The 26,311-nt window shown below is 40.0% G+C and overlaps 1 protein-coding gene and 1 long non-coding RNA gene across 9 annotated transcripts in view; one reads left to right on the top strand and one right to left on the bottom strand.

The window, feature by feature from the left end:
• LOC111261722 (coiled-coil domain-containing protein CG32809) overlaps positions 1 to 26,311 on the bottom strand; it is a 319,292-nt gene that overhangs the window by 104,347 nt on the left and 188,634 nt on the right. The window lies entirely within an intron of this gene.
• The window catches only part of LOC111261724 (uncharacterized), a 30,826-nt gene continuing 19,519 nt past the window's right edge, over positions 15,005 to 26,311 (top strand). The window contains exons 1-5 of one of the 3 annotated variants that reach the window (XR_015311647.1): positions 15,005 to 15,630; positions 17,261 to 17,490; positions 17,952 to 18,068; positions 20,838 to 20,947; positions 21,238 to 22,178. This is a non-coding gene — a long non-coding RNA (uncharacterized LOC111261724). Of the gene's footprint in view, positions 15,631 to 17,260; positions 17,491 to 17,951; positions 19,382 to 20,837; positions 20,948 to 21,237; positions 22,179 to 26,311 lie in introns of those variants that run through there. The other 2 variants (XR_015311649.1, XR_015311648.1) reach the window with 2 other exon arrangements.

Here is a 26,311-nt window from a genome sequence, read left to right as displayed (position 1 = left end):
TAAACGAGGTGTTTGTTCTACGATTTTTTTGATTGGTTATTCAGCTGAAGAATTTGCGCCTAGCAACATCTTTAGTAGTCAAAGTTTTAAACATATGCTCATATGTAAAGCTAATCATTTACCATATATTCTGCCGATGCTGACTAAATACATGAGTACATTTTCTGTATTTGGAACATGAGCCCCAATCATTTATAGGTTTCTGCAATCGACGAAAGATTCAGCTTTAAAATGACGTATCGCTATACTCTACCGAGCTGGCTAAATTGATTTTTTCGTATAAACAACTTTTGAATGCCCACCGCTACTGTTTTAGCAAGAAAAATATCTAAAGTAAATAGAAGTAAAGGGCCAGAGTGTAATCCGATTGAGGCATAAATTCTCGTCGACAGGGTAAAGGACCTCTCATCTAATATTACTTTTTAGAACTAGTTTTAATGAATTTTCGGTGAACCGACGAAGATCGCTGAATAGTTCTTACGCTCGCCCGGTATATTCAAACCAAATGGCCCAATACGTGAACGTATTTTCAAGACGAAGCATAAAAAGCGCAACGGCCCGAACTAGTCATGGTGAACGCTTTCGACTATGCCGCTTCCCGGGAAGCCCATAGGTTTTTGGATTTCTTCGAGTGCTATTTGAAGCGCTACTTGATCCCTTTCACAGAAGTCTAAGAGGACTTGAGGAGCAAGCACAATAGGTCTACTTTTTTATCTAAAGTTAACGACATCTGTGCTCTAATTAATTATTATTACTATTATAGAGGCAATTTGCAGACTGTTGAAATTCAATTAACAAGGATGAGTGAAGGTCGATAGTTCATGATTTTCACAGACACCCGACAAAGCTGTCTAATAACAGTAGCACCCAGGGAGCGTTACGTGAAGTTTTTCTATGACGTTAACAAAGCCATTCTAGTGTCCAGTTGGTATCTCTATATAAATGATGCTTATTATCGAAGGCTTATCTTTCCAGCAACAGTCGAAAGGTTCGTACATCGTTTACATTAGGTAACTACTTATCGAGCCTGATTTTACTGATTTAGCTGTTAATTGGTTAACTTGAATGATCGTCAAGGTGTCTTTAGTTATAATTGGATTACATTATTTTGATAAGCGTATCAGTATCCCGTTGATCCAACGGCGTGGCTTGTCGTTCCCACAGCGGATAATCCCACAGATCCATGTTGAAACACCACAGATATAACTAAAAAATTGCTTCAAACGAAAGTTTGTTTTAAACCATAAAGCATTAAATTGTACCTGGTCTACACTTAAACGGATACTTTCAATAATTCGTGAATAAATATAACGATCCAACATAAAATGTGTAGCTTTATATCTATTAGTGGAGAAAGATTCGAATATAAATATTAAATGGAAAGACTGGCCAATTTTGGCCATCTGTGTACTATTAACTCTTATTGGAAGTTAATGAGTATACAAAAAATTGAGTTAGGACTGAGCAGACTGCTATAATGGAAGCAGAACGTCCGTTTGCTTTTGCAAAGCGTGTTTGATGTCCATCCAGCTCGAGATAAATTCTGATAAAGATTTCATCAAAAATGCTAACACACCCGACAGACGGGGGTGGTGAATATAGTTGAAATGTATGCAAAAACTTTGTAGCTTTATTCTACATTCTGTGTTCTAGTAAAATCAGTCTTTGAGTTGTCCTTCAAGCAGTATGATACAAATTGTAGCGTTTTCAGGACTCTAGCGTATAGCTTTGTATTGTTGCGGTCAGAATGAGAATAAAGAGTAGCTTGGACACAGGTGGCATATAGAAGCCCTTACCGCTATTCCGTCGGCTTCCGAATCATGGCGTTCTCCTTTTTAAATTAGTGGCAGTGACGGGATCCGCGCAGAAAATTTGTAAAAGCTACGGAGCCACAGTTCAGCTTGTTTCGTAATTTGAAGTTGACGATTTAAATGACACATTCATATTAAACAGCACTGCCACTGTGGGCTCCTGCACCCGGCAAAACCATTTCCTCTTTTGGATTTCATTTTCGGTCAGCTCAGGCCTTCAAGTAACAGTATTACGAACTAATGGAAGACGTGGTAAATATCTACCAAATCACATATCAGGGGTCATCTCGGAGTTCCCTATTTTGCTAGATGCGTTAAACCCCAACACCTGTACATTCGGGAGTCACGAAACCTGGAGATTGGCCAGCTGTCCGAGGACCAGGTGAAGAACGCATTAGCTACCGATTAGATTACCATAAGTGCAAGTCCCCGGGGCAGCCGTTAGCGCCGTTACGGAGTCAGGTTGTGCTCCTCGTGGTTTCTAGCGTTCAAGCAAGAGACGGAAGGAAAAACTCGGCCGAGAAAATCCATTTCTTGCTGGGAGGATTCTTACCCTACGAAGGAGGCAAAACATACACCGTATGGGGAGCGAACAGGCATATACCATATAAAGTCGTTATATCCGAACCACGAGAACTCTTCAAAGGCAAGGGCGCTAGGGCTGTTGAAAGACTGCGGCGATGACGCGCAGTCGCAAAAGAGTCAGTCACCCAGGAAGCCCTGTAAAAACGAAGGAATCCCATTGCTACATTGCCAAGGGCCAGCCGCACAAGGGATAAAAGGATGTTGTGTGGACGCAGCATATAAGCTAGCAGTTGCTACCTTGGACTTAGTTAGAATGCAAAAACCTTAGCCACTAGGTGATATATTGTCAGTGACCGACCAACGGCCTAATCCTAAATGTATAAGACAATATCGTAAAGAGTTTAGGCGGAGCGATTTACGTGAAATGGGTCTATTCGGGATATACATAAACACCTCAGCAGCAATCAACTTTATTAGCCAATAATGACTACCGGCAAGTTATTAGTAGAGTTCTCAAAAGTCAATAAGATAGTCATGTTGTGATTTCTAAAATGGTACACGCTACCAGTGAAAATGATCCGGACCCAAGAAATTAATTTTTCTAACAAAAAACATGAACAGTATGCGTAGTTTTCGGGGAAAGATTGTTTGAAGTGATGGAGTTGTATTCAACCATAATATAATTCCATTGCCAATCCACATGCTGTGCGGTTACACCATATAAATTTATCAGAAGCTACACTGTGTTACAGCATCTTAAACAAAGTATTAATTTAAAGACCGTTTTTTGACAGTACAGCGATAGGTGCTAACTGCTCGAATTTACTGCTAGAATCCGTCTTACCACGCGTTCGGAAGGACTTTGCTAAAGATAGAAAATTTAATGTCCAGAAGGCCTGAGCACTTGATACATCTCTATATAAGACATAAGAGTATCTCTTGGTGAGAATGGTCTTCCAAACAGATGAATTGGACGAGGAATACATTCGCCAGATTTGACGCCAATGGGTCTTTTGTGGGGATACTTTAAATAGAGAGCCTACGCCAAAAAACCAATGACACTGAAGGATTTCAAAGCCGCAGTCGAACAAAATGCATCACAAAACCAAATGAAATGTTTACTGAAGAAAACTAATAGTCAACCGTGATCAGCAGTGTTTTGATCAAGACGGAAATTAATTTGAATATCTGCAGCAGGAAGAAGGCCGAAAGGCTAAAAGTTAAACAGTTTACGCGGATTTTTTTAATCTAAAGATTCATTATATTTAAACAAAGGTGGACACTTATTCAAGCTGCATACACATTGTTCTGGAGCATCCTGCGTTGTTTCCCAAGTATCCTGATGAGTGAATTTAAAAATAAGCAAATTGTTTGTAATGAATACAAAATGTATTAAACTGATCATCGTTACCATGTAACATGAAATTATGGCTGAGTATCACCAATAACGTAACGAGGCGCATTCTCATCACATCTTACTTGAAGTTCCTACAGTTTTTCCACAATTTATTTTTAGGACTCGGGGGTACATTTATGTCGTTGTACTAATCGAACATTTATTTATATATTTCTGTGGCGATGATACCCTACAATGGCATTATACATTCTTACGTTTGCTGCCTTCACCCTCGTCTGCGATCACTGATAGTTTTTGCTCCCATACACCTTATTCGGCCGTCTGCAAAACCCAAACCTTGAAGCCTTGTACTTCCTGCTCTTTCCCCCTCATACTTTTTCTGATTCTACGAGGGGGCACCAGCCGCAAGCACCGGGTATTTTTGTGAAAGCTTTTTCCTTGCTAATTATTAACGCTAACGACTAAGATCCCGTTGGGGAAGAATCTAAATCTCAGGGGCTGCGGTTCGTGAAGACATAACCCGGAAAGAATAAACACCAATGAGACAGATCCACAACTACCGCAAGATATGCTAGCTACTTCTGGTGCTGAGCGGTAAGAACCATCCTCTCGTAACGGATAACAGCTCAATAACGTTGATGCTGATGTTAGTGGGATCTGTCTGGCCTGCCTACGTCTGCTTTCGATTTATACAAACACTCGCGCACCCGCATACATACACATTGAGCCTCAGCGTAGTATCGATTATCGATGGATGATTAATTCAGTTTTCCAGGGAGAGGAAATCGAGTTACCTACATATACGGTGCGAATCGTAATGCGCACTTGTCCTTACAGAAAAGTGAGTTATAAGGCAATATGAGTAAAATAACAATTTGTTTAATACTTTATAAATACGGAGCCGCTAAAGTGACAAACGGCTGTGATGCTATATATATTTCCGAGTATGAAAAAGTGTTTATAAGCGGTGCAGGTACGGGTGAACGGGCAACCGGACCCAACAAACAGAACAACCGGGCTTGCAAGAGTAGTAGTATCACTGCTGTGAAAAAAGTGAGAGAGAACAGGCATCGTCACCGTAGTTCTAATGGCTACATGGTTTTAACTAAAAAAACTTACTACAAAGTCGAGTCTGAAACGGTTCGGACTTATTTTGCCGACATGTCGTGCGTGGAGTAACGGCCTATTTTGTAGAGACTAGGGTCTGCTAGACTATCTCGTTTATCCTCGTACTGCAATACAATTAAACCTTGAAATCCGCTTTAGTACCTAACCAGAGCAAACCTTAAGCATATTACTTCTCTCGCCATCAGTTAGCATCGTTTTATCGGTTTCGTCAGCCATTGCGTTGTCATATCTAGAGTTTTTCCAAGGGTCCCTCTGCAGGAGCACACGCCCTTTTTAAAGCCGCCATTCCTCTCCATGATTACCTTATCCACTATAGGGTAACAGGGGCACGTAAACGTGTGCGAGCTTCTAGGGCCAACTGCTTTGCAAAGCTGTGAAAAAACCAGCAAGACTTCCGTAAGTTTATTGACCACCATTATTGCTTTAAGTTGAAGCATTGGCCGTCGCTATTATCAATACGTCCATTTCGTATCGTAGATGTAGTCAAGAAGCGCATATACACACAAAACTTCTGGGGAGAGATTGCGCTTTTTTGAACAAATAAAGCTACAAGACGTTGCTGCCTAATGCTGATTGATCAATGTGGGGCTCCAAATTAATGATTTTGGCTGTAATTGTAATGCTCATGAGTTGTTCTAACTTGATTCTGTAATAATTGTGTGAATAGGAAATATCTGTTTATAGTTTTCCGTCTAAGAGTATGTTATAACGAACAATAAGATACGAATGTGTACGGTTCGTTTTCCTGCCGGCTGTATCGGTATGAGTTCTTCTGATCAGCAATGTAACCTTGGAGTAAAGTAGGTATCTAATCTGGCAGGAAAGGAAAAGGAAAAAACTCGCTGTTTGTCTGCGCGTCTAAGGAAACAGGGGAACGCCAAATAGAAATTGGCAAATGAGGAAAGTCAGAGGAGACCTTAGCCGCGGAAGGAGATAATAGACTTCTGTGCACAGCTTGTTTTGACACAAGATCCTAGGCATACAACGTCAAGCCACGTTTGTCTTCGTCTGCCTTATCTCAGCTACGCAGTAGCAGTGCCAGCAGCGGCGGGTGGACCTATGCTACCTTACATTATTAACACTCAAAGCTGCTCTCTGTTTCGCTGACGCACTTCCTTTTATACCGTCCATAGGAAAGGCTTAACGATGGTCATTTTGTGTCGTAGAAACACACAAACAAGTCGGTCAGAGGCAACGGAATAAGGTACTGAAAATCTACAAGATCAAAGTTTTAGCTGAAAGCCTTAAGAGCGCTAATGGCATTTTACCTACAATCGTTTAATTGCAAGTACAGACGCATTGCAAAAAATGGGTAGGTTGAACATAGGATTGGTTTTTGATCGTTGCCAAACCTTTGGCCTGAAGAGCCACGCATTTTTTTTGACTCGACTACTACGAAAACCGTGAGGTGTGTGCTTGGCCTCGTATCTATGCAACCTTCTCTACTACATTCTATTTATATGAGCTTAGCCACAGTCTGGCAGCTTAATCGGCGAATGTCAGCAAATCAGCTTGACAAAGAAAAATCGATCAGCGAAATGAGAAATTGAGCGCAGTAGCAGGCATACACCTTGCGCAATGCCCGAACTTCTACAAAAGGCTTAACATGGCTTCTTTTCGAAAAAATGTCGAGCAAAAGATGTTGGTATGTAGGTCTACGAAATCTATTTGTTGATAGCTACGATATAGGTAACGTAAACAAATGAAAACTGTTAATTTTAGAGTGTGTAATAATAAAACACATGGCAGCGATAAACATTTTCCATTCATACTTCTTTGTTGTTAATATTAATCGTTCTTTCTTTCTTTCATGTGAACACCAATCGGTATATTCTCTCGCAAAGGCCGTATATGAGGCTTATGCTGCTCGTGCTCATGACCCGAATCCTCAAGATTATCGCAACGTGCCCTTCTCAGCCCATATAATACCCTAACTAGCCTTTTTTCTAGAGCCTCTAAATTGCCTTTTTGTTGTTTCTGTTCCTTGGGAGGAACTCGTTCGTGGCTTTGAGAGGTAACTCGCTCAAGTTGCAATTTTTCCCAAACAACACTTCGGTGGTCGCGTTAAACGATCCTTTTCTTACGGCGTCATAATTATAGTTGTATAGTCCACTAAAAAGCTGGCACTACACTTGTGTGACTCGGAAGCAACAAGAACCACAAAGCACATTCGTTTAATATGGTATTAACAGTCTGTAATTTTCCCGTTATGTTTTTGTTTCGATAGTTACTAGAAGAAGCAACACTAATGGGGATTCTAGCATGAACTAGCCTAAAGAACGATCATTAGCCAAGCGAGAGGAAGGATCATTACTATTTTCGGTGTTACAAATAGCTTGCGTAATAGAAGCAATTTGCGATCTGGAAACCGGCACTCAGATGCCAAGGACTCTATAATTAACGGAATTGATTCAATGTAAACACGTCACCGCACGTTATCAGCATTTGCTATTTCTATGCACGCATATATGATTAGAAAAAGTAGTATTAGTCATAACGCTCAGCAACATGATCGAAATGAATTTCCGTGTTGGTTGGCCGGTGCCGTTAACGATCTCGCGGGAATCGGGTCGGTTGACAACGCAACAGAGAGGAAGAAATGTCTCCAAATCAGGCAAAGTACGGAACGATGCGTCCCACCGAACGCCGTTAGTGGTTGCGACACTGATTGTTTCGATCTTTGTTCCAGAAGTTTAGGAAATAATTGGAGGCTTTTCAAGGGCAAATCGCCTATAGCGAGACGTGACTAGAATGATCTTCTTGGCACTGTAAGATTACTATAAAATATCTGGAATTTCAGTTATGTTACAGGGGCAGCTGTCAAGTAAATGAACAATTAAGCCTTAAATAGGTTCTATATGGCCTAGTTCCAAAAAAGGCGTATTAAGCGCAATACAGTAAAATGCATTGTAATCGAGGACGTAGTTTACGCACTTTTTATTTATATCATACATACTGTGTTTACGGTTACTTTGCACATTATTATATACTTCATATATTAACTCAAATGAAGCTAGAGCTATAGAAAATGTAAACTGCGTTTTATAATGTCAAGTGTATAACTTCCCGTTCAAGAACCTTTGACGATATGTTTGTCCTGACCGTTATGACGCTCCTAGGACGGCCAGATATTAGCTGTAGCCGATATTTTTACCTTTACGTTTACCGTTGATAATTCAATTTGGCAGCTAGCCAAATTGCAGAGTTTTGACCGGAGTCGATGAATAGAAAACAACCAACTAGGAACGATTGGGTGGGCTCACGCATATTCTAAAAAACCTCCCTTATATATAATTTATATAATTAGTAATCGTCTGCTTATGTACTCGCTACTATTTTAAATTTTCAGTGCTCTTAAATCATCACTATCCTTTAGAAACGAAACTTGTTCATCTAATGCTTTCATATTGATAGTTTTTAATTAAGTTTTCTATATGTTTAATAATTAACATGAATAATAATAATAAAACTGTATCATCCACTGGATTCAGGATGTACACGTACACCGTATATCCCGAAAACTGCAGATATTTGTATCTAGTTGTCATTCTGACATCTCCGATAGCACAGAATGAGATTTTTAATTGGAAAATTCTTATTAGCGTCGCTAAGGGTAACTTTTCGTCTTTCTAGTTTTTACAAAGGTTCAAGGGAGAACGAGCACTAATGCAAGAAGTATCGGTGGGGTCGTGGAGGCGACCAGCAGTAGTAATAATGAACTACAAGTCTTTCGGGGTGGAACTTTTTTCGGTGGTTAGCAGTATGGGCATGCTATGGAATGAATGACATGGTTTAATTAGATCCTAAGTAGCAACTCCTCAAAAAGCTTTGGGGCCCACCCTGAAATAAAGGCATTTTTGTTTATATATATCTCATGTAACCTGCAATGCAAGCACAGTCATCTATGTTCCCAATCTCTTTCAAATTGTCACGTAAGCTCACTACTAATAAATGCATGTCTCACATTGTCCTTTCTTATGCTAGAGATCCTGAATGCTTGACGAAAGGGCTCTTACAAATATCGTTGTAGTGGCACTGCCATCTTTCATCTCAGCGAACTGAGTCCAATGTAGGTTTATCGAAAAAATATCTCCGTCATAGGGCATATAGCACTGTGATGAAATAATATACATAGAGCAAGTGAAGACCAAGTGAAGTACGCATTGTGTGGCCATAAAAACTCATGTTGAAAAATAATTGACCTCGGGTGGGTCTCGTGAAAGCGTAGAACACTAGCCCCCATTTTGAATCAATGGTACCATTAATGCTAATATTGTTACTGTTTATCGAGTTCAGGCGGTTCGAACTAACCTGCTATTAGAAATGCTCAATATGTATAAATGACTGTTACGGCCCTCACAACGTCACCGGCGAAACCCTGTTCTGAACCTGGTTTCAAGCTAGACGCGAACGTTCCATCATCACCCGTGACACGTAGCGCTACTTGGTAAACGAATGCTCAGTGAACATGGTGCACTTCCAAAGACCTGGACCTTGTCAACATTCTTGTAGAAGCAGCACTTGAAGTTTTAAAAGTAGTTGTATATATCTACTGTCCTTCTCTTTTAGTGGGAACGAATAACTTTGGAAAATGGGTACGTGGCATAACTGCGCTTACCTAACTTATCAATAAGGTCTTAAAAATTTAGGAGAGTTAAGTCTAGCTTATTTGTATTGCTTAGTTACATTGCCTATCACCTGTGATTTACGTATAAGCCATTGTACATTCTGTACGATGACAACCAATTAAAAACTGAACGCACTATAACCACCTCAAATAAGGAAACTTCAGGTAATCAATATCAGGTAATAAGTCTTCTTTACATTTTATATCGTGCATATGCAAATCTGGAGACACACGTACTAATTTTATGTCGTCCAAAGATCAAAAGTAAACAATTTGAGTATGTCCCACGGCGAATCCTTCAATTTTGTTTGGCGAAACCTCGCCTCGCTCCCAATCCCTTTCAGGAACTCGAGCTTGCCTAGCAGTCCATTATAGAGCCTGCTAATTAACCCATTATAACAGATATTCTTACATTCCTTTAAATACTTGCTTTTAAAGAAAACTCAGACATAACGATATTTTTGATATTGTGAAACCTACGTGTATTTGCTTTGTTGTAAGCCACAAGGAAAGCTCACAAAAAAGCTTTTCTAAATTGGATATACGAAGAATTGCTATCGTACATTCCAGCTTTATAAAGATTGCCGTTAAATTTTGTATGTTTATAAAGACCCTTGCCCATCATTCAGCTGCGCTATCTGTTTTTGCCATGTATCGAGCCGCATAGACGTTCTCGATAGAACCGGTTCCCAGTTTCGATAACTATCGTTTTGTCGAAGCAGCGGTGTCGACGACGGTCAGAAACGCTGGAAATATTAGCGGGCAGCTGATACAGGTAGCTATCTCTGTTAAATAATAATGCATAAAAAGAGCAGATTGATGCAACGTTGGAGCAGTGGGGCTGTGGTGCCAGAGTTGTCACGCGACTAGCTTCGAGGAGGCGGAGAGGGAGATAGATAAGTTTGAAGGATCGTCAGCCATGGTCAACAAGCGTAATCCCTACATTTTTCTATTATCTATTTTGTAGTGCCTACTATGAAACTTTTTAGATACAGAGCTACAACTGCCATGTCATCATGGTACACCATTCGTCAATCCTTTTGTAGCATTCTATAGCATTCATGATGAATATTTGAAAAATCGGCAACTCAAAAAGATTCCTTGCTTGTAGAAGATTTCAAACAAGTTCACCATAAACATGCCCCGCCCTGCGCAAAATCGCTATTTGAAGACGCCAACCTATCTCCGCCTACGAACACGTTTGCTCGTTTCTGTAATATTTTTGGCTCGTGAGGCCCTGGATGTTAGATTGATGATCCATAATATTCCTAATAGCGTCCGCTTTCGTGTTTGTTTGCTCGAGAAAAATCTAGGGATGATCCAGCGCCGTTGACAGGCGAACAGCCAGAAATGCGTGTATGCATAAATAGAGAAAAGTATGACAGCGGCTAGTATACCATAGATTAAGAACAAATGGTTTAGCAAAAGTGTCGCTGTTCAATTGTGCATATAATATAATTACGTAAACTCTTGTGGACGCTTCGTTGAAAAAGTGCGGGAGCCGGACCACGTGAGTGTCCTCATAAGTAGGCAGCCATTGAAAGGCCAAGGAGTAAGATTGGTACCCGGACAAAGCGCGCGTGAAAGGCATTCTTCAAAAGTTTCTACTACCCTTCATTGTTTTCTCTACCACTACTGTCGTTAGCTCCTCATACCCGTCGGTTGAACTTATCCATCACTGACGGTCGTGGCGCTGGTATGAAGAGGCTGCAGCGCTGCTAATGCTGTTAAAGCGTTATTATTTTGCTCGCCTGTAGTCCCACGACGTTCTCGAGGTCTCTCTTCCTAGCGAAAAAGTCATTCATCGGAGTATAAAAGGTAAATCGGTAGGAGAAGTTCTTTTTACTCTGAGCATAACTCAAAATGCTATTACCATTCAGAACAGATCTCGTCGGCACTTTCGGCTTGTCTTTTTCTCTTAAGCCACAGCGTTCCGCAACACGTTCGATTCAAAATTCGGTAACGGCAGCAATTTAGCACCCGAATATCAACATGCCAGCCACGAACGTTCCTGTATTCTTAGAGCTCTCTTTTTTTACGGTAGCAGGTGGCAACGACTTTGAACAGTCTTCCTGCTTCCTTGTCTGGCTGTCCCGTGTCTTCGGTCTTCGACTGCACTTGGTAGGCTACTACTGTTGGCTGGTTAGCTAGCCTTTCTACCGATTTGTCGATTAGGTAACAGATCGTCTCCTGCTTGTTGAACGGTTTAGCGGCGGCTAGGCACGATAACGCATTCTTTGCGTCGTCGAAAAATTGAAAGGGGAAGAAGGAAGGAAACTGGCACGTCGTAAAAAGAAAAAATCGGTTCCCTGCTTCGCTGAGTCGTTGCTGCTGTTGTTGCTGTCCTTTCCAGCCGTAAATGCAGAAGGCACAAAACCAGGGTGAGTCGCCTTTGACTTCCGTCACTTTAAAGGCTGACCATCTAATGTACGTAAACGATACAAAATGAGAAGATTATCTCAATGATTGGACTCCGCCAAGCATTTCCATCAAGCTGTATTATAAAAAAGAAAAATCAAAATGCCTGCTACTAGTTTATACGTTGAGACGCATTCTTTCTAGGACGAGGTCGTCCGTGAACTATTTAATAATATTAATACTCGGTGGTGAAACGATTTAGCTAAGTCAAAAACAAAGGACGCTAGGAAAAATTGGTCCGTAAGGCCATTGAACAGTGGCATCTCAATTAAGCAATAACAACATCGCTAAAAATCCGTCAGAGAAAAGAAAAAAATTTTAGAGTTTCCTTTATTCCTTTTTCATAGCGCTTCTTGAACCTCTTAAATCCAATAGGAAATTCATAGCTTCAAAAATCACATTTAATATGTTATTTCTATGTATAGGGATCAAGAATAGGGAAGAAAAAGGTATCTGTTCCGATCTATTTTATAGAGGATTTTCGAGTTCATGGGTTTGATTAAATCAGCGACTGCCAAGCTAAAGGGGCCCATATAGGAGAGCTTGCACGGATTTACAAGCCGACAGTTCAGAACAGAGTAAGTGATTAGTTAGTGACATAGGGAAATAAAGACGAACAATTCGAAATACGTCGAAACGAGCAACTGGGCTCACGTTTGCTGCTGTTGTTTCCTAATGCCGACGCTCGACGGTGACGGCTTCATCGGTAGTTAATCCAAGTTCCGTGCGAAAGGAACTGTCTCTGTTCTTTGCTAAACGGAGAGTCAGGAGTTGACTGGTAGTTTCCTTTCCACTTTCTATTTCTATTATATTCTTATCGCAAGACAAAACTGTCGTAGGAGGCCTAAGAATAAGCTAGAAAATTTTCTGTTGACATCAGCATCCACAATGCAATGACCGTGCGAAGTGACAGACGAAATCGTCACATTAGGGCGAAAGCAGGCGAGAGCAGCTGATTACATTATGTAATAAGAAAGATGTACCATGGGTCAAACATTTGTGAAGATGTGTCACGTATGACGTGGCGTAGAAAGGACTTATCACCTACTTCAAACTATGATAATACTGTTTCTGACCTTGATTTTACCCATATTATCAAAGATAATAGAAAACAAGTGGAACTAACCAAGGTGTAAGACAAGAAACTATCGAATCAAAACACATTGTATCGGCGATGGTGGAGTTATACAAACGGAACACTACCTGAGCCGTGCAGTTCTTCCTCACATGGAAACGTTGCCTCTAAAAGAAAGATTATCGAAATTTCGACATTTTTGATATGTATGCAGGTGAGAAGTCTACTACGTTTTTAGCAGTTGGGCTATCTGGGCTAGCTAACAATGTTTTTCTTTGACTTTTGCTAAAGGTTTGCGACAACATAAAAGTAGCGAGTATTTTTCTACTATTAAATTATATTCAGCTATTAAATACAGCATCGGGTTATTGTTTTTATTACCAACTAAATGCCACATTTCTAGTTTCTGAAACAAATCACAGCAGCTGTCACACATTGACCGCTGGAACTAACGAAAATTGCCTATACAAGTCTGTGCAAATAATTACAACTACGAACTTATGGATAACATTTGGTAGTTCTTTATTCCAGAATCTTATGTAACCACAATGGAGGCGTAAATCTCATTAGTGCAATTCATTTGTTGGGAGAAAAATGCCCACATTGTTACAATTGCAGCTTAGTCCTCTAATAAAATGAATCGCTGGGGCACTTAAAACCTGGTTTTACACGTCCCAGTAGAGCCTGTTAAGGACCTGTAGCACACGAGACCTCATCTTTGATTTACTTAGATTGTCCCTAAATGGTTACGAAGCATCGACTTCATCGCCAGATAATTTTCAAGCATTCTCTGTATGGTTTATTAAAGTATTGACTTATCTACACAAAATCATTAGTGGTTCGCGTAGTTGACCTTCAGGGGCACAAAAAGGAGGCGAACTGTTAGCTATTTTTTTTGCATGGCAATGGTTGTTCTCTGTGCTAAGCAAATGCCGACCTATATAATCTTATTACCTCCAACGTATATGTTGTGTGCATGCTCACGAAACAGAAGTATATAAGCTACAGCTTCTTCTTGGTTTAATCTGAAAATCGCTTCCGCTGGTTAGCGATTGAGTGGTGTTAAGGTTACTGACCCGGCAAAGAGTTGGTCTTTATCCGATAAAGCTTTTCGTGTATCGAAACTCGTCGCGGAGTTTTACGTTGAATGATAAACATCTTGAGTAACTGTAAACAATTGCTTGAGGTTCGACTGTGTTTGCACGTAGAAGTGATAATAATAGTATAGGTACTGCATGAAGTTTTTCCTACTCTGAACTGCCCAAATTCTGGCTACCATTCGGAGTGCAGCTATAACGACTTCACGCCGGAATCCTAGTTAAAGGAACTTTATTAGTTCAGGATATTTTGATCTCACTGCAAAGATAGTCCTTTCTACTTGATAAATATGACATAGAATCAAATACTGAGCAGCGCTGTCTCTTTAATTCGATAATTATACACGTACGTGAGCCAAATGTACGCATTGACAAAACCAAAACTACTAAATAGTATTATGTGAGAGTGTTTCCGCAAATTTGAAAAAAAGAAAAGTATTATTTACTTTGAGGGTCTGAAATCTAACGACCTGGCTGAATGTGGTCTACCGATCGCGTTGCGCGACAAGCAAATCAGCTTTCCAACAGCGAAGGCTGTGATTCTTCGTTCGAGCAACACCTGGGCACGTGTCGCAAGACAACCGGTCGCGTAATTACGTGGTTGCAGCGGAAGTCGCTCCCGCTCCCACTAGCTCCGCATGCTCTTCGTCCGGCGACTACCGTCTATTTTTGGACCTTCAAAATGTTTTTAGCAACTACGTCTTCACCGTAGACGACGTTCCGAAAATGTCATATCCTCATTCTTCAAATAGCAGGCTGCATATTCCTGCACACGTGTGATTGATTCTTTTCCTTAGTAAAAGCAACTTTTTCTTAATGAATGAAAAGTAAGTTTCTATATCATGCAAGCAAAAACTTGCGGTACATATAAGAAGCATATGCTTAGGATCGCAGTCATATAGTGGTGCGGAGCAAACCGAATTCTCATCATTTTTGTTTTTTTTTTTGTATTGTATGATTGGTAACAGTATTGAGACCTATCGGTACTCATTTCGCTGTCTCCATTTCTTCTACTGTTTCGCGCTCACTCCGCCCTCTTACTGAACGTAAGAAGACTGTGTTCCTATTTGAAGAGAAGGTCAAAGCCCGAAGCAGTAATACAGGTCGCAAGCCTGCACAAAGCTAGACGAAACACAACACGATAGCCGTCACACTTCAACAGCATAAAGCTGTACCACAGCTCTATGTCGCTTGCCTGTTATTCTTTGCTTACCTCTTTCCCTTTACTTTCAACCCCGTATTTGCTTCTTCTCAGACTCACCTTCATCTTTTTGGCACTACTGTCGTTTCTTCGGTTTTCCCTTTATTTATATCCATCATCCTAGTCATGAATCGAACGAAGCCTGTCGTCCTCTCCTATTTACCGCAGCCAAAGCACCGATAGTGGCCACCGAGACTGCAAGAAATAGCTTCGGGCCAGCGCTACCATGCTAGCAGGCAAAGGGTTCGCAAGAACAAGTAGAAAAAGTATAAAAGGCAGGTTCTCATGTACCTCCTTACTGCGACCCACTTTCGTTCGTGCTTACTCTCCTTGCTTAAAGGGCAGCGGCTGGTGGCACTACGATGATAGGCGGCAATAACTAAGAGATCAGGTAAGATATTACTACGAGTCTAAAAAACCTAACTGTATGGATTAGCGTGTATTCCTGCATTAACTGTTGCAAAAAAAAAGCTAATTCGTAAAAAAAACAGGTTAGATTATGATTATTATTCATACTATCAATTTAGAATATTTATAGATATCCGAAATCCTGACTGGAACATGTTTCAAATTTAGTTTAGTAAACAAATTACGAAATCAGTTTTCGGCCGATGTTTTTGGGAATAAGGCAATACCCAGGTCTTCTTACGTACCTGCATGTTATTTTTCTGTTCTGGGAACGAGTATCAGTAGTTTAAAACGAATTCAAATCGTTGACATAGCGATTTCAAATCTTAGATTGATTTCAAACCAATTTTCTATGCGAGTATCTCGAAACGAGCGTACGTCTATTATGCACAGGTGCGCCGCTACATTTCTCTAAGGCTAGATGCTGTATTTGTTTCCTATTTAAATATAAAGCCAGGAGTCTTTTCGATAGGCAAGGAAATAATATTAATGGACATCTACACACGTACAAAAGCCAAAACTAAATTCCAAGCTAATTCCGCAAAATCCGCTGATCCTAGCTTGTTTCGCTTTTATGCAAGTCAGAATGGGGTTAACAGAGCGGCATAGTACTCTGGCTGCTGACTAAAAATGTTAACGAAAATCTAAAATCAAAGATTCAGACCTCGATTCAAAAGAACTACTACGTGGGTAGCAGGGCACCCGTTCGGTGGAATCGAATGCCACAGTCCAAGTGAAAAATTTCATGAGACAGCCCACAACTAACGAGATGACAAGCCGGTTGAGCCCTTCGAAAAGAAAAGGAACTCTAGCTATCTCTTGCTGAAACTCACTGTTTTTATTCAACTTATATCTATAAATTTTGGGGCCTTTCATAATCCGCCTTACCTATACCTCAACATAAGTGAATTCTTATTGTCAACGCACGTTGGTAAAATAAATGTCTTGCATACTCTACAAACAAATCTTTTAGTGATAGCGGAAAACAAGGTGTTACTGAAAAAGATGAGGAAAAGAGCTCACGGATTATTTCGCTTCAATTATTGCAGTAGATGAGGTAACATCCCTATATAAACCGCCTAATTCTAGGTTAGAGTTGGACAACGAAATAAAACTTTGGAGCTGCATGACGTCTTTCTATAATGTATTATTATCGCAGATCACTCACTGTGTGAGTCACTTTCTGAAAAAGGTTAAAGCAGTGTGGGAACAAGAGGCGCTAGGGGCTTCCGTATCTTTGGGGCGTCGCATGTTGTCGCACAAGGGGCTCTTGCAGGCATTGCCACTAATCTCTTCTGACGGAAACCTGTAGCTATGTGTGTACATATGTACCGGACGGCTCAAGCTATAGCTTCCACAAGAACCTTAGTAAAGGCCGTATACCTCACTGTTAGCGCCAAAGTGTCATGGGGCTTCAGTGTATGTTTTTCATTTTCTAACATTTCTCGTGCCATCTCGCTGTGACACTTGGCTCTTTCACCTAATGAGACCATATGTAACGAATACTAAAAAACCGGATAGAACAGGATATATATCCTAATAAAGCCGAATTACCCATTTATCTTCACCCGTGCAAAACTTAATGCTATCCCTTCGTTTACAAAAAACATCAGCGTCACGGATAATCCTGTAGCTGCTGTTAGCACCACTATTGCGGATACAGGAGCTATCATACTCCCAACGAACGGAAACGCGAGGCGGCTCAGCTGACTACTGCCATCTGGATATTATGAATCAGCTGGGCTGCACGGCTACGTTGGTGATCCTGGCAGGATCAGAAGCAGTGTAGTGTCTAGTAGAAGAGGAAACAGGAACTAACGAATCGTGAAGAACACCGACGTGGGCAAGTCTTCCCCCTCGCGAGCTTTTGCACACAAGAATTTCACAACAAACATACACATACAACCTATAGGATGCTTACAAGTATTCCCATAGAGCAGATATCAATCGTTTCTTCAAGGACACTCTACTTTCATGATTTTGTTTAACCTGATTGAGAAAAAATAATGAATTGTTCATCACGAGCGTACTTCACATCACGAACATATCATGTATGCCTATTATATACGTTGCGAACTCATGATTTACATCAATGTAGATTGGTTTCTACGTTGGTAGTTATGTGGTCTACATCTTTTGCCTCCGATATGACCTTTCATTTATCTACGCTGCAATCGGACCCGAATCTCTCTTCGGAATTCAGTAACCATAGGCATTCGATACGATTAGAGTTAACTGAATGCGCGCTGTCGCTGGTAGATCGTTGGGGGATGATAACGTAAACGTTTCTTTTTTGCTTTCCAGTTCTACTGTACTTGGCAGCCTTGTCGCGTTGACGGGCGATTCGAATCATTACGGCTCTTGGCCGAACTCTTTTTAACGCTTGATGCGATTTTGGCAAGGCAGTCCAAAATACACGATGTGCGTGTGGATTTGAGGACCGCAGAAACCGTAAACTGGACACTGACAAACTTTTGCCATAGAATATCCTTCGTAAAGAAATGGTTTCACGAATTCGTTTTTTGTGTAATAAGTTCTTTTTGTCGAACGTGCTTGCTCATACTATTCACAATTTTTACCATGTCGATAATGTATTAACACACACACACACGTGAATCATTGTATTAATATTAATCTATACACAACCAAAACAGAGTGTTCGTTTGTTTTGTTAACCGACCGTTAAAGTTTCATCCCGAAATGTTATGTAGATTTGGTCAAATTGTTCATCTTTTACGATGTTTGCCCTTTTAAACGACTTTTACAGCAATCTCTTGTGCATATGCAAGAATAAATCGTCAGGGCTGAAATGGGCTATCCGTTGACAAAATGGTAGCCGAAGCTTTGCGGGAAAGTTCATGTAAATGTGTTACTTTTTGATACCAAATCTCGACGAGTTAGCTATAAATGTAAGAATATTCGTATCTAAAACAGATACCTCAGCCCGAAAATAGTTAAAAATACATGGGATGAAGATACTTTTTGAGCTACGTTTGGGTTGTATTATATGAATCTTTGCAGATGTCAATTAATATGTTCCAGTGTCTGACAGGACCACCATTTGAGTTGCAGGATTTTTAAAAAATGTTCTTTGAAACATTTTTCGAGAGAAATGCCAAAAGGTTGAAATTAAAAATTCCAATACATTTTTGTATGGCTAAAATTGATATTTCAATGAGAAAAAAGACAAAAAATGGATGTGCTTCTTCTCTTATGTAACACTAAAATGAACATTTTTTGGGTGAAAGTCTATAGTTCCGGGCTGGTATTTGTTGATACAAATTGAAATTCAATAGATATTGATAAACCTAAATCTTAGTTTTCAAGTCGAGGAGGTCGTTTGGGTGGTGTTCTTTTTAAGGGTATTTTACTTCACACGAATTCAGAGGTATCAACGAGCTGAATAAAAATGCATGTATCAACGAGCTGAATAAAAAAAAAAAACGTTTTTGCAATGATGACGTCCCAAAAATAAAGCCCACTCGATTTATGTACGTCTCTCAAAAGCAGACCACCCTAATTGTGTGCGTTTCGGAATCAAAGTCAGCTGGTCAGCACTCAAAAATCCCGTAGTCGTATTGTAGAAATGTATAAAAAGCCAACATATTACGAAGAAGACAAATTGAGAGCTGATTTTTAGCCTGGGAAACATATTTGAATAGAGCGATGAGATGACGGAAAATAATGGGTTAGGCAAAATAAAGTAATCGAAAAAGGACAATTGTTAATGCCTACTCGACCTATAGTTTTCGTTAGCCTAGGTAAAATAATTAGGCTAAATAAGCTAATTAACGATGAAATAGACGCGGCACGAAGCCGACGGCTCCGTCTAATAACCTATATAATTACCTGGGTATAATCGCTTTCCACTTTGAGTTATCGTAGATTTAAAAGAACAAATAATCACGTGCGCTACCCCAATTACCTGTAGATTTTTATTAGGCAGATTTGCCAGAACGACTTTGTTGTACCTTTTTTTTTTTTCTCTGACCTAACGTACGTTTCTGAGGTTTGTTGTGGCGCATTTTTAACCAGCGTGTATCTTAGAAGACATCATTCGCATCGCCGTTAGAAATTACCAAAGCGTTTCTCAAGGTATAGAGGTTTCAATAGGAAACCATCACAGGTTGCCGTCTACGGGCAAGTCGTCGGTGCTTGTTAGCTAAATAATGTAACTAACGCTTTCGATGCTGACAGAACGAATCATTTTGTCGCTCTTTTAATATGTTAATGCTTCCAAGCGGAGGATCACGAGTAACGGAAGCTGAGGCGCGTATGAAGGGAAGATGTGGAAATCGATAAGCGGTTGATTGATTGCCCGTTAACCAATTGGTGAAATGAATTGCTGCCGAAACGATCGATGGTGACTTATTCGATCGGGAGATAAAATAGACGAAAGTCTACGATGAAATAGAAACCTATAAGTTAAAGGGAAACTAAGGCCTGAAGGGGCTTCGGTAGACCAAACTCTAAGTAAGCACTTTATTTAAATTGTAACTATTAACCTCATCTTCCATCGATCACAGCTTTCTCTTACGTAATGTATCATTTAAATTTGTCTCAAATTAACTTCGTACCACTGATAGTCTCTATTAATCCTTATAGGTTATGTGTATTCTGTATTTTACTACTGTGTTATTCAAATAATTCGTCGACAAATTGGATTTTATGAACGATTCACGCTTTGTTTAGTGTGTAATGGAAAAGGAGGCAAGTTAGAAAGTGTAAGATTCCTTGTGTGTATGTATTCAATTTACTGTTACTTCCACTTTCCTTTTACCAGCAATATGTTCAATACTTAGATCGAACAATATTTTGTTTGATTCTGGATCAATTCTAAAACCAAATAAAGATTACAGCATGTTATTCTCTCCGATAGTCTGTCACGCACAGATACCTGCAAAGATATCCTATGGCTATCTGAACAGATAGATATCACTGAGTCAACTTAAGCCTTTAAGCTTCAATTTTTTCCCTCTACTCGGTTCGGCTTCTCCAACTTCATCACTTATCCACTCTTACCGCAATCTGTTTCCTTCAAGTCAATCGCTTGTAGTTGTATGAAGCATGGCGTCCAGCCAGTTTGACGTGTCACTGGAGTTTTGTGATTACACGAAACTCTATGGAAAGCAACAGCAGGAAAATCGAGCAAGTTGAGATGGAACCAATTAGTGCCTTTCTTTTTTTCAGGTGATTTGGTCATCGTTCCTTCTCCCAAGTGCACCGCATTTACTTGGCTACAGCAGGGCTAATAGAGCGAACTGCCTGCGTTTTCTGGTCCGGTTTTAATGACGCTGGAGGTGAGTTGACCAACAGAAGCAGAAGATGTAAAACTACAAGCGGTGAACTTCCCAAAATTGGGTTCACCAGAGCGGTAATTTTACTGAAAACAAACGCTGATAGGATAAGAAAGGAGTAAAGCGAGAGTGCAATAGAAAGATACTGATATGATGCGCGTTCAGTTTGTAGCCGCGGCAGCGTCGCCTACCTCTCCCAACTCCGCTTTCTAGGCTCAGCTTGCCAGTGTTATTCTCTCAAAGCAAATTTTCTCTGACTCATGCTCGTAACCATTTCGTCTCCTTTCTTCAAGTGCTCTCCTTCCCGCCACCCCACAGCTTCAGCACTCGCGCACTACCCCTAACTTATACTCTAAGCTGCCGCAGTTTCTCTCATACCGCTGGATGCCTTTTGACAAACGCAGCCAATTCGCTATAGAGCGGCAGTAGCGTTGACTTCAAGGTGAAACTGATCTGGATGCTCCAAATGAATAAAGGTTACCAGGCGATGATGATACTGCAGGAAAAGTGATGACAACGCGGGATGGTCGAAAACGAATGAAGCGCATTCGGCGTTTAATAGAACGACAGGAGCGAAGCGGAGCGAGTAATCCTTTATTTGGGACGACGTATTTATTTGAGCGTAATTTGAAAGCAGATGAAGTATTTATTTAAAATTTTTTCTGTCCAACAAAACTCATCGGGCATATGGTTCGAATGATCTTTAATAGCGGATAAGTGTATTCGATATGCTTTCTAATTCTAGCTCACAAGCTTGATCTAATAAAACGAGAGCTCTGCCCTTCGTGAGTATATATAAGCTACTGTAGATAGCTACAGCTAATTATATATTACCTTTGTGATACTAGGGGGAAAACAGTAAAATATTAGCTTGGTAAAACCTTATCGTTGTTACTTTTATCGTTTTTCGTTCGTTTAAATTTTTCACTTCCTAATGGCCAGGTATGTGCCGTTTACCATTTTAATTATTTTGTGCGTATCACTAAGTTTTACACTATATCACAATTTAACGTAACTGTACTGGTACCAAAATGCGACAACCAAAATCGAAATGTACAATGTAACGTAACAAATTGAAACCAAGAAAGAAAAATTAAAAAAAAAAAAAAAAAAACACCAGACCAATAGTACGCAATAAATTATTACTATAAGTGTTTAACATCTTACCTAAGAAATCGAATTTTTTTTCCTTTTTGAAATCAACGATCGATGCTCGATTTTGACGGCGACAACTACAGTAGAATACGTGGGCTTCTACATCGTCATATATAAACACCTATTTTTGGTTTATTCTCTAATGTTTACTCTCCTCCTCGTACATGCTGCTCGATTTTTCCGCATAGACCTCTCATCGTCAGTATCAAAGAACTCCATGATCTCTTCGGTAGTCGGCTGCTTCTTTTTTCTCAATCAATTTAGCAGGCACCGATTTGTATATATATATATATATATTCACCTTAAATAATGCTTTTATTCTGTGACGTATCAAACTCGTATAACTTTAAAAAATGGTGCACTTCTGACAATAAGTAATTATTTGTCTTTCTTTTATCATCCCTTTGTTTGGACTTTTGCTTATTGAACAGTTTTATAAGAATACTATTTGTTCTGAGCTTGACTCAAAGGATAACAACTGCTACCGCATATATGACACGTTATTGAACTACAAGTAACCAGATATATGCGATATAAATCTTATTAAATAGTCCTTTCCCTATCTGAAAGTAATGATTATTCGAGAAGCAGTTTATGATTAAGAAAGGGCAGTGATCCTAAGTTATTAAGTTTATAAATTTAATTAAGTTGTCAATGACTCTTTTTCGTTGTACCTTGAAAAATGAAAAACGTATGGCATAGCCGCAGTTTTTGTTAACGCGGTGGTATCAAACGACGTTTATTTCTTTTGTAGATTTAGGCCCTAAGCACCAGCAGTATATATACACTATATTTTAAATCGCAATATATACGCTATATGTTACTCATATATATATATATATATATATATAGAGAGAGAGAGAGAGAGAGAGAGAGCAGACAAAGGTATCTGTGAAGGTTTAAAAGTACGTATTTGTTGTAGACAATTATAGCATATTGGACAAAAGCTACGTTTTATATTTGAAATGTGTAGCCGTAGTGCACATATGAGCTAAGAATTATCATGTGCACACATAGGTATATATAGGGATCGAAGTATAAAAGCGAATGGCTGGCAGTGGTAAAAAAAATTGCAGTGAGCAAAAAACATAAAGTAAGGCGTAGATTTTGTAGATATATATACATGCAAACTATATATATATATATATATATATATATATATATAGTTTCTTTTTGTGTATAAAGGAAATAAATTTATTATTATGTTAAGGACTTAAATCTCGTAAATATCGTTTCTCCTCTTAAATTCGTGTTTTTATCATTCGGTCCTGGTTTGCGGTCATCTGGTAGACGCTTTCTCTGTCTTTTGTGTCTACGTAACTATCTGAAATGGATAGAAACTAAATGTATGTGCTATATATGCTAAAAGTGAGCTTTTCCTGCTGCGATAAACAGCGACTATTTGTGTCCGTATAAACAAGGCGTAATCGCCCCCGGCGTAGCCACTTTCCTTTTTCCTCTTTTACTTCCGTCTATCCGAACTCATATCTTTAATGTATGCCCATCACTAAGACGTTGGTCGCCAGTTCCCACAGCGATATCCCACGATCAATGAGGTTTCCTCACAACCCGTACCCGCTACCCTGGCCCTCTGCCAAAGCAGGTGCTACCTAGGGAAAAGTTACGATTAACTTGTATGACTCAAATGTCTTTCTCCATTCTCCCGATTAATAGTCGATACTTCATTTCGACGCATATCACGTGCACTCGTGCATCGCCATGCACGACTAGTTATTTTTGTTTTACCTTTGAACCTTTGTTCATTTCCCTCGTAACTGCTTGATCGTTGAACATAGGTTTCTTGTCAACTCCGTCCTTTGCCTAGCAGTGTTATTATGCGTAGTAGCAAGTTTTCTTCGACAAGCTCCATCGCGATACACTTTCTCTTGATGGCAGCAGCAGCAACAAGAACAACAACAATAGTATAGAGCAGCTCATTATGACCTGTCCAGTTTTGTAGGGGCTGACTTTACCTCTGTAATAGCAATGATTCTATTAGCAGGGGTAGTCATCGGTCACTGTAGATCTGTTTTTAGGCCTACCGTCTCTGCCGCTTGTGACCATGAAGAATAGCACACGAATCGAAGCCAACTGAAGCTATTTGCCCTCCAAAGCGTTGCGCTGTCCTCAGTTTCCTAAGTCCTTTATACCCTTACGCACTGCTTTATGCCTCTTCCTCATTGCTCCAAACCTTTATATATTTCACAGTGATGTTGTATTAGAAGTCATCTAAGTAACCTTGGTGTGACTTCAACCGTGTAACTGGGTTAGATGAGCATTGCCAAGAAAATAGAAGAAGACTATTTATCACAGGGACAGTTGTATTTCTCAGTAAGACAACTATATATTTGTTTTCCATTATCGTCCTTCTAGTTAGGCTAGTAACCAAGCGACAAAGTAAAAACGAATAAGTATTCCTTTTTTCCTTCGCTTTTCTCGATTCTCATTTCTATCTGCCCATGTCAAAGCCCCTTGTTTCGTGTAGCCAAATTATGCGTATATGCAGGTCGTTGTAGGTTTGTGGACGGTACGTCACTTTGTGTGCTCGAGAAACTCATGACGGTCAGGGCCAACTGTTTTTATGAACATTCTGGCAGATTTTGCTCATTATCGCAACGAAATTTCGTACAACAATTAGGACGTTGAAAATTTCTATTACAAACATACTCATGTTTTTAAGAAGTGATTCTGTTATGCATACTAAGCGCCGCAACTGGAAGCTATGTTCAAGTTGCCATTAATTATCGCTTTACTTGCATTAGTTTGATGTAATGCTCAATGATTTTTAGTTGTTTCCGTCGTCAAAATTGTTTTTCCACATAAATATGTCTCATAAATCTTGCAAATCGTATCACAATACTTCCTCATCTGTAGCATAGGAATCTATAGCAAAGTCTAGACGAAACGCGAGATCTCATTTAAATAATTTCGGAAACAACAAAAGTCAACAATTTCGGATCAGCGAGAGGAAAAGAAGCTCACTGCAGGGCGGCCGCAAACCTATTAAGCGTGCGGAAGATCTTCGCTCTATTCAAGATAGTCGAACCTCTACGGTACAATTACACTATCTATATTCGAATAGATGTTTACTGAAGGAATGCGCGTACCTTGCTTATATCAGGGTTTACACAAATATAGCTTTGTAATAATTCGATGCTAGACGTTAGAATGTAGGTATTGATCCAAGGGGTATATGGGGCGCGAAATTGTATGTGGGCACATTCCTTATTCGCTCTGAGAGCCAGTTGTCCTGCAATACAACGTCCTGTCGCACCGGACGTACAACTCGAAGCATTTTAAACGCTGATACGTACCAATTTATGAGTCAAAAATAATTGTTTTGGCACGTCGCTTAATTAGCGTAATTAGCTTAGGAGGCAACGGATGGCAGTCAACTGCTACGAAAGAGTCACTTTATTGATCATTCAAAAACATTGCCGAGCTCACAAGGTTCGGCCCCCAGGGGGCCTAGCCAATTATTTGAACAGCTACCGTACTCATTTATTATCCTACTACAGACCGAATATATTTCAACTAAATAAGAAAAAAGATTTGGTTCCTTGAAATTCATCGCTGTCAATAGCTGAACGGGTAACAGTTTAGTCGACAGTGCGTTGAATGACTGATTTGATGAAGTATCACTAGTAAACGTTCCAATTGCTATTTCAACAACACGAATCGTTGCATCGGAAGGATCTTCTTAATAATTCCATAACTTTTGTAATGGAAAAAAATGCTGCCTAAATAGATAAAACGGTGGTCTAGTTAGCAACGTAACGAGATCTGGTTTGAGGACCGGAAAAACCGGTGACGGGTTTCGCATGCGCTTAACATGCAAAACGTTTTAAAGGTTTCGACATTGAACGTATGCGAAATTTATTTTCCCCCAAACAAACGCCTGTGTTAAGCCATTCGAAGTGCCGTAAACTTCAACACTCGGTGCCAAGTGGTCGGCTGGCATCGGCACAGTCTGAGGCTAGACGTGCCCAGCGACTGCAGCCGTTGGTGCGAATGACCCTAAAACCAATTCGACATGGAGAACTAACGGGTACAACCATCGTGGTTGTAAAAATTTATGGTACCGAATGGGTCTGGTCATATCCAACGTGCGCGTTTTGTCCTTCCTCTTTGGCCTGCCTTGAAAGGTTTGGGAAATAATGCCTTCGAAGACCACACGAGTTTGCGCATTGAGATAGCAACCTAGTTGGTTTT

This window comes from Varroa jacobsoni, unplaced genomic scaffold (genome assembly GCF_002532875.2).
Source record: "Varroa jacobsoni isolate VJ856 unplaced genomic scaffold, vjacob_1.0 scaffold_590, whole genome shotgun sequence".
Lineage (NCBI taxonomy): Eukaryota > Metazoa > Arthropoda > Arachnida > Mesostigmata > Varroidae > Varroa > Varroa jacobsoni.
The sequence above is the reverse complement of the archived record's forward strand: the minus strand, read 5'-3'. Positions and strand labels throughout refer to the sequence as shown.